The 9,113-nt window shown below is 51.5% G+C and overlaps 1 protein-coding gene across 3 annotated transcripts in view; it reads right to left on the bottom strand.

Annotated features, from left to right (window-relative positions):
- Positions 1-9,113, bottom strand: part of CPLX2 (complexin 2) — an 88,475-nt gene that overhangs the window by 11,386 nt on the left and 67,976 nt on the right. The window contains exon 1 of one of the 3 annotated variants that reach the window (XM_017864097.1): positions 1,374-1,718. The exons of 1 other annotated variant lie outside the window; for it this stretch is intronic. The gene's annotated coding sequence lies outside the window, so the exon portion shown is untranslated. Of the gene's footprint in view, positions 1-878; positions 1,719-9,113 lie in introns of those variants that run through there. One more of the 3 variants, XM_017864099.1, reaches the window with a different exon arrangement.

The raw sequence follows: 9,113 nt of genomic DNA, 5'->3' as shown, positions 1-9,113 counted from the left end.
GGGGGAGGGGAGGCGGGGGGCGGGGAGGGATGCTGCTGTAGGGCTAGGTTTCCCTGCCTTCAGTGCGCTGGGGACCCAGGGCGCGCCTTCAGCTTCCTTGCCCTCTCCGACTGCCTCCGAGCCCGCCCCAGCCCAAGCACCGGCTCAGGGTCGACCATCTGAGCCCCTGGAGGTTTTCGGGACTGGGCCCCGCCATCTGACAAGCCGACTCGGGCACCTGCAATGGTTGTCCTTATGGCTGTTTTTCTGTTTTTATGGCTCAAGTCTGGGCTATATTCACCGCAACTCAATTCAACACTCATTTGCTTGTGGCAGGGGACTGTACGCCAAAGGCAGTGGCAGAGACAGGGGACGTCATTCCACCTCCTCCCCCCGCCCCGTCCCCACCCCGTGGCCCGGGATGGGAGAAGCATGGGGGAGGGGAGGGGCAGCGGAGGATGCGAGGAGGTAGGGAGCCGGCCCCGGCTGAAAAGCGGAAGTGGCCAGGGGTTCCCGTTTCCCCGCCAGAAGAGAGGACAGGAACCCCGGCGCCCCTCTATCGGACCCCCTCGGAGACCTATACCCCCAGCAACTCTGCCTTGGAGCTCCCAGTGGGCCACAGAGAGCGCCCCTTCCCCCAACACACATAGCTCCAACCCCAAGGCCCTGCCCGGTTTCAAACTTTGCTGGGGGAGGGGGCAAATTGAGGCCGACGAGAGCGAGAGCACAGAAGGGGTCGTTCCCGAAGACTCCAGGCGCCGGACTACGCTGCCCAAGCCGCTTCTCCTCCCGGAAAAAGACAAATAGTCCCCTTGGTCCCCCATCCCCAGTCGACGTTTACGTTCTCCTCCCCTCCACCTGCGGTCTGTCCGCCCCCTTGCCGCCGCCCTCTGACTCACTCCGGGAGCACGAACTGTACCCCTCGGGGGCGACTCCCTCCTCCTGGGCGAAGCGTGCTCCGGCGGGCTTCGGGTTAAGCACAGCCAGAAGTAGCTTAGATCGACGTCCCCCACCCCCGCGAGCTCAAAGTTGTTCTCTGGGTTCAGACTTGAGTCTCCGCCGCAGCCGGGGCGGTCCTGGCTCCAGGACCCCGGCCATTCGGGCTCTACCCGGAGTCTCCGGCTAGGGCCCACGCCTCCCCTTAGTTCGCAGCCAGCCGCCTGCTCGCGGCCCCTCGCAGGGAGCTGTCCTTTCAGCACCATGGAGAGCGCGTCCGAGAGTGTCCCCTCTACCGCCTCTGAGTCCCCATCCAGTGCCCAGGCAGCCTTGGGGAGCTGTCCCCCCGAAAGCCGTGCTCCCCAGATTCCCGAGTTGCCCCAAGGCCTCGAAGCGAGAACCGGGACCCTGTTGCCCACAGCCCGGCTCCGCCCTCCCGGCCCTCGGCCAGCACCGACCTGGCGGTCCCTGCAACCGTCTGAGCCACTGCAGGGCTCCGGCCCGACTCCACGAGGTGGTTCCTTCTGCTATTCCAGCTCCCGCCGCCGCGTGCAACTCCGCCAGGCGAGCTGGGGCCGCGGCTTCTGCCGCGGGCGGCTGCGAAGGCGCCCTCCAATCACGCCCCTCAGCCGGGCCCTGACGTTCTACCGCTCCCCTTCCAGATGGGAAATTCAAATCTCTCTCTCTCTCTCTCTCTCTCTCTCTCTCTCTCTCTCTCCTGTCTTTCTCTCCTCTCTCTCTCTCTCTGTCTCTCTCTCTCTCTCTCTCTCTCTCTCTCTCTCCTGTCTTTCTCTCCTCTCTCTCTCTCCCCTGTCTCTCTCTCCTCACTCTCTCTCTCTCTCCTCTGTCTTTCTCTCCTCTCTCTCTCTCCCCTGTCTCTCTCTCCTCACTCTCTCTCTCCCTTCCTCCCTCCCCCGTCGTCCCTTCCTTCTCTCCCTCTCTCCCTCCCTCCCGTCTCCTTCTCCCCCCATTCCTCCCCCTCTTTTCTCGCTCCCCTCTCCTCTCTCCTCCACCTTACACTGTTCTCCTCCCCCTCGCAGACGCCCCTGCCATCTCCCTGCAGCCAGACATCCTGGCCACAGCTCCAGGCCCACAAGCTTGCTGCTCCTGAGGAGTGGTGGGGGCAGGGGGTGGAGGAAGGGCTCTTTAAAGCAGAGCTCAAAGTTCGCCTCCTTGGGAAAGCCCTCTTTGGTTTCTCCAGGCAGAGTGGTCGCACTTCTTGGGGTTCCTGCGGCTCCTAGACAAGCCCTTGCCTCAGCGACTCCCATTCCACCTGTTGGCTTGTCTCTTGCCTGTGAGCAGCTCCAGGACTGGACCTTGGCCGGATCATCTTTACAGCCGCCCCCCTCCCCAGCACAGTGCCCAGCCACAGGAGCACTCAGGAAACACTGATGGAGCGTGTGGGCAAGACCCTCGCAGTGGGTCAGCACCCAGTGAAAGAAGACTGATGCAAAACTGCAGTGGACCTTAGGCAAGCCACTCACTAATCCCTTTGAGATCTGATATCCTGTGAAGAATAAGGACTCCTCTGGCAAAATTTATTCTAGAAGGCCATTTCTTTTCCTCCTATGCCCAAGAAAGTAAAAGGACTTCCAAGAGGCATGACAACATCTGCTACCATCCCCAGCTTTTCCTCTTCCCCTGGCACTCATTTTTTTTTGTTTTATTACTTTCTCTTAATGAGCCTCTTTATTCTGCCTGCCATCTTTCGGCTCCCAATTGCTCCCTTTAATCAGGCCCGATGTGTAGGAAAATGGTTTCAGAGAGGAGGGGCTTTGCACAAGGCCTTTGAAAGATCTGCAGGAGTTTCTACATCTGTCAGGGTATGTCAGAGTGGAGATGGCTTCTCCTTCTAAGGGGATGGCCTCCTTCCAAGGAAGGGGCAACAAGAGTTGCAGAAATGTGATTTCGTTCCAATGAGGGGGAGCTTATCCCTTCACACATGATCACAGCAAAGGCCTTATTCGTTCCAATGAGGGGGAGCTTATCCCTTCACACACGATCACAGCCAAGGCCTTAAAGCAGGAAACCCATCCCCCCCACCCCGCCGACAAGTCAGAGGCCACTGGTGAACCTGGTGAACTGGTGAACCTGGCCACTGGTGAGCAAGAGGCCTTGTCACCTGGAGAATCACCTTCTGAAGCCTATGTCTGTTCTCCCCTTACAGGCTTGGGTAAAGAAGGCCCCTCCTTTAGGACTGAGTTCCATGTTTAGCACTGTGTTGGGCCATCAGCATAGAATGCTTATTCTTTATTTTTCTTCCCTTTCCTAAGGCAGATACTAAGAGGGGGATGGCAGTGGCAGGGAGGCTCTTTGATCAGAGTTACTTAGACTTTCCACTAATGCCTGAGGGGAGTTCTGGGCAGGGAGATCTGACATCATGTCATTTCGAGTGCACAGTCCTCCTCATCACCTCTTTCTTCATGTGCTTCAAGAACATGCTTAGTAAATGGGACCTGGCTGCCAGCACTCTGGTTACAACTGAGGTTTTTCCACAACTGGTATTGCTTTTGACATGGACACAGCTGAACTGGGCTACAAATCCAGTTGAGGTTTAGGGAAAATACTGAGCTCAGTTCTGGACACCACACTTTAAGATGGACTTTGACAAACTTGAGTATGTCAAGCTCGAGAAGGGGCTAGTCTGGTGGTGGGCACCTGGAAAACAGGTCAAATGAGGGCAGGTTGAAGGATTTGAGGATCTTTCACCTGGGAGAAAGAACACTGAGGGGGCATTAACCCTTGAAGGGCTGGCAATTCCTGCTTAATTTATAATTCCCCCGCTTAGTAACGTGCCTGGCAAAGTAGGTGCTAAGGAAGTGCTTGAATGGATGAATAACTGTTGCAGGGGAAGAGTAGTACTATTGCTTTCTCTATTGCTGGCGATAGAATTAGGGCAATGGGGGAAAGGTAAAGGAAGCAGGCAGAAGCTCTGAGAGGAAGAACCTGCTCTCCATAGGAGCTGTCCAGCCATAGCATAGACTGCCCCATGTGGGGTTATGGGTTCTCTACATCTGGAAGATGGCACGTGGGTGGGAGGCTGGTCCAGCTGATGGCTAAAGCTCCCTTTGAGCCCAAGCATCTCTGAGTCTATAAAAATCTGCCTAAGCTGACATGAACTGTGTCTCACTGCAGAAAATCTTACTGGTGAATAGGAAGACAGCTCAGCCACATTTTGGTGACTTCATTTTATTGAGCAATAAGGGGTAAATCATGATACTTTAGCCATTAAAGAAAGGTGATGAAGAGATGAGTACCTGCTCCCTATTCAGTGTTACCAGCCTTGACATGCTTCCCAAATGACCTACTATTATTGAAAAAGTTGCTGAATATCATAAGCATTTCCTAATGATTAAAATACTACTACTAATAGTGAATATTTGAGCTTTCATTATGTCTCAGGTGTTAACTTTGGTGCTTTATATAACTTACATGTTCTCATTTAATTTACACAAGCGCTTATGTTCAAGATGGGAAAGTTGAGGCCCAGGGAGATAAAATGAATCTTTGGCAGAGCCAGCATTCCAGACCAGGCTTGCCTGACACTGAGTTCTGTGGTCCTTCCAGCACATGGGGCTGTTTCTCTCCTGACACATCCCACAGCCTATGGAAATGTAACTTTTGCTCTGCAGATATTTTTTTTACATTGGCATTTATAGTCTTCCCTGTTCTCCAGTTTCTCACTGAAAGAAAAAAAAAAAAAAAAAAACTGCCAGGAAATCACACCCAGATCAGGGTCCTCATGTCATGTGGGTTGCCAGCATTTCCTTCATCTCCTGCATCTCTAATCCAGCGGGAGTGCAAACACGCCTAGCCGCAGGTTCTTGCCGAGCTTGCTCTGTAGACAGCTTCTAAGAGTCACCTGGTAAAATATAGATGTGGCTCTGCTTCAGGTGACTTATCCTGGCTGGAGCTGAATTTCCACTTTTATTTATGAGCCCTGGGGGCAGGAGGAGGGGCTCAGATTTGAAGAGATTTGTAAGATGTTATGTATATGCCTTGAATGTTCAGTAGGAAGCCAATCAAGAGAGCTAATGTTAGTACTTTGTGTGAGGATCGAGGAACAATGTGCGAGGAATGACAACTGTCACAGACCATAAATGTGGTGATCAGTGAGAGAGCTTGCATAAGGCTCTCGTCCAAAGGTCAGCCCATTTCTTCCCTGCAATTGCCTCAGCCCAGAGGGCATCCTGGATGCCATGTGGGAGGTGAGGGGGTGTCTAGGAAATGCCAGGCACCAGCTCTGATCTGGAGCTCGCTGGCTGGTCCTGAGCTTGCTGGGAGTTATGTTGGTGGGTGCAGGGAGACATTCAAATGCTCCAGACACTGGCTTCACATCCTGTCATTCTAGCGTGAGCCTGAAGGGGCAGAGTTGGTCTTGGTTTGGGAGGTTGGCCATGTGCCCGAGGAAACAGAACTGCGGGGGTGGTACACAGAGAAGGGCTCTAGGCCACCTTGCTCATCTGATGAGTGCCTTCCCTCTTGTCACTGACAATGGCTGGGTGCCATCAGTGTGAGGGTCCCAGTGTACCTCCTTCAACATGGAATGGCATGGTGTGAAGGCAAACCCATAAGTGTGCAATGGTGTATTTGAGTGCCCAGCAGTGTGGGACTGTGCAGATGGGAGAGTGGTAGCACTCAGGTGCAGTGACACAGGCACTGTGTGTCATCATTAATGTGTGGCAGGGCAGGCGTGGGTCTGTGACTCTCAGTGTGTGCTGGTGTTTCCCTCCCGATGGGATGTGACTCCTGTGTCAGTGTGTTGTTGGTGTGTGATGGTATAGACCTACGTGGAGTGTTGTTAGAGTAGAAGAAGTCAATGGCATTGTTTGGGCATTTGGCTGTAAGGCAAGAGTACTACCTAGAGCTGTGCAGGTTGTGTACTGCACAACCACAGAGGACACCATTTACATAGACTGTGCCAGACACAAAGGCTCTGGGGACATATCACCATTTCTGTATATTGGTGTATGTCTAAGTGTTGCTGTCAACCAGGAATGCTCCAAGTGATAGGGTGTTACCATCAGTATGAAATGGTGTAGTCCTGTGTAACCATCAGTGGTAAGGTTGCAGATATGAGTGTGCTACAGTGGGCTGGAACATGTGTCACTGCGATTGTGTGGGGCAGTAAGGGTGTGTGTGTACAGCCAGGAGTGTGTCATTACCACTGGGCAGGTATGCAGGCAAAATGCGTCACAGATAGTGACTGACCCCTCCTTATCTATTCTGCCCCCACCAGAGACACCCTCATTAATTCAACTTGCTGGCTCCTATCCCACCTGGGAAACTGCAGAAGCCCTGGCACCCTTCATTCTTATTTTATTTTTTTTAGATACAGAGTCTTGTTCTGTTGCCCAGGCTGGAGTGCAGTGGTACAATCATAGCTCACTGCAGCCCTGAAGTCCTGAGTTCAAGTGATCCATCTCAGCCTCTTGAGTAGCTGGGACTACATGGGTGCAACACCAAGCCTGCTGATTTTTATTTTTTATTTTCTATGGAGACAAGGTCTCACTATGTTGCCCAGGCTAGTCCTGGCCTCAAGCAATCTTGTCTTAGCCTCCCAAAGCTCTGGGATTGCAGGCAGGAGCCATGGTACCTGGATTCATTCTTCACTTTTCTCAGAAAGAGGGTACCAGCCTCAATATATGAACTCTTTGACTCATTGGTGGTGCATGGAGTCCATGTGGAAATTCCCTGGGTGAGCCCCTCCCTATCCCAAAGCCTGGCCCCTAACTCAGAGCCTCTCTCCCAGCCCAGCATCTGCCCAGCTGCTCCTCAGAGGTCCTCTGCCAGCCTTCATCCCGTCCCACCCTCCCAGATTCAGGCACTCATTAGCATGTCAAAGCAGTTGTCTCCCAGCTCACACTGTACCCCTGGATATGCCCACATGGTTAGCTCCCCTCATCCTGTACTTTCCTGAAACCTTGCATTTTCATGTCTGCACACCAGTCTGCAGTCTCCTTGCCCCCATCCTATCAAAGGAAGAATATTTTGGTAATAAATCTTTCCTCTCTTGCCTCTGGTTCTTTTTCCAGCTCTCATTTATGACTTCTGTCTCCTCTCCTCTCACTATTTGAGCTGTGTTTGGACATCCCCGTGCATCAAGAACTTCTCTGATGGCCTGTCCCTAGAGCCAGCCAATGACCCCAGACAAGCATCCTCATTTCTGAGTTTCAGCTCTGGACTTGCCCAGGCACAATCAGTGGAGCATCAGAGTTTGCTTTCCATGCTCTTGAGAGGGTCCCCTTCCTGAGTGTCTGTCCACCCTCAGGATGCTTGGTCCCTTTCCTTCTCCACCTGAGAAACCCATGCTCAGAAAGACAGTTTTTACACGTTAGAATCTTCTCCTTAGCCACAGGGAAATAGAATAACAGAGTTGCAGGATACCAGAATCATGCAAAAGACCATTTTAGAATCACATTTAGAATCACAGAATTATAGGCTCCCTACAACACTATATGTCAAAGAGTAGCCCACTCCTACTCAGAACCACTGGAGTGGGGGACTTGTTAAAAAATTGCAGATTATTGTGCTTCATCCCACATGGCGCAAACCAAAATCTCTGACACAGAAGCCCAGGAATTTGCATCTTTTTGCCCAGCTCCGCAACTGTTTCTGACACATCGACTGGTTGAAAAACCCTTGCCCTGGGTCAATAGAGTTAGAGAATCATAAGATCCTGGATCCTCATCTTACAGAAAAACTGGATCATGGAACCATAGAATATTTTAGGATTCATGGAAGCTTCAAATCAACCAATTATACACATTTACTCACAACTTTAGAATCTTAAATTCTATGAATCTCAGTGTCAAGAATTGTGAAGTTGGAAGTGACCCTGGAGTGTGATTTTGTTCTCGTTCTAGGAGGAATTTTTAGTTTCCAGCCTTCCTGTTCCTTTTGGAATGGAAAGCTTTTCCCTTGTCCCTTGAACGACTGCCTCTATGGTGTCGCCTACATTTGTGAAGATAGATGTTCTTTCCATCTTGCAGTCGGCAGAACCCCTGCATTTATGGAGTAAGTGAGCTTTCTGGAAATGACTTCTACTTTCCATTTAGAACCAGCACACTCTGGCCCACAAAACAGATCTTGCTTGTTGATAAAAATGAATTCAAAAAGACATTATTCCTGTTTTGTTAAAGCAAGGATATTGGTGGAACATGGACAACAGAGGTTAATAAGCTTATGGGGCCTCTGGTTGAGGAAATGAAAGAGAGAGAGAGTGCCAAGGGGCAGTGGAATGCTACTGGAGATTAATAGACGTGTGTGTGTGTGTGTGTGTGTGTGTGCATGCGTGTGCGTATGTGGTTGGGGAGGGTTGGATGAAGGGAGGCAATGAGACATACATTAAAAAAATCAGTGATGAAAAGATAACTTTCTGGTCATCTAACCCAGTGTCCTCAATTTACAGATGGGGAAACAGAGGGTAAGAAAGGGGAAAGGACTTTCTCAAGGTCGCATAACAAGTTAATGAAACTTCTCACTCTAGGTAAGTATTCTTTTTTAAGTATAACTCAGCACCCAGCTCCACATGTCCTAAACACCTCCAGTGTGCCAAGCATTGCTTTAGGGATGTTACGGATGCCAACCCTCTAAGCTGTCTGACAACCCTATGTAGCAGGCATTTTTCACTCACTCGTTCTCTTATCTAACATATACAGAGGTCCTGCAGCACCCCAGGAGTTCTCCCAGGCAAAGGTGTACCAGAAGTTTCAGAGTTTCTCTCCCCCACTTCGTTCCACAGTGAGAGATGCAAATGCTTCACTGAGAGCTAACACACGGACCAGTTCACACTCTCCAGATCCTTTCAGATCCGAGACTCTGTGATTCAAAGCACTCAGAAGCAAGCGGGACACAGATGCCCGCAAACAGTCAATGACCATACAACATGTTAAGTGCTGTCTTAGTGAAGAGGGAGCTCTGAGGAGGAGAATCAAACACACACAGCTTGCAAGCCAGATGGAATTGGAGGCTTAAAGCAGGGAAGGGGCAGGGGTGGCTGGCACCCCCTGCTCCTGAGGCATGAAAGCTCTGGGGCCATCCAAGTCATCTCAGAGGCTTCATGGTGGTGGAAGCCATGGGCACTGGCCACGTAAAGACAGGGAGTTAAATCTCACTAATCCTCTGCCCCTTCCCGTGTGACCCTAGTGTGTGGCTTTGCCCTGAGACTGTGTCCCCACTGGTGAAATGGGGGAGTG

The sequence above is a fragment of the Rhinopithecus bieti genome, unplaced genomic scaffold, assembly GCF_001698545.2.
Source record: "Rhinopithecus bieti isolate Rb0 unplaced genomic scaffold, ASM169854v2 scaffold_74563, whole genome shotgun sequence".
Classification (NCBI taxonomy): Eukaryota; Metazoa; Chordata; class Mammalia; order Primates; family Cercopithecidae; genus Rhinopithecus; species Rhinopithecus bieti.
This window is presented reverse-complemented; position numbering and strand designations above follow the sequence as displayed.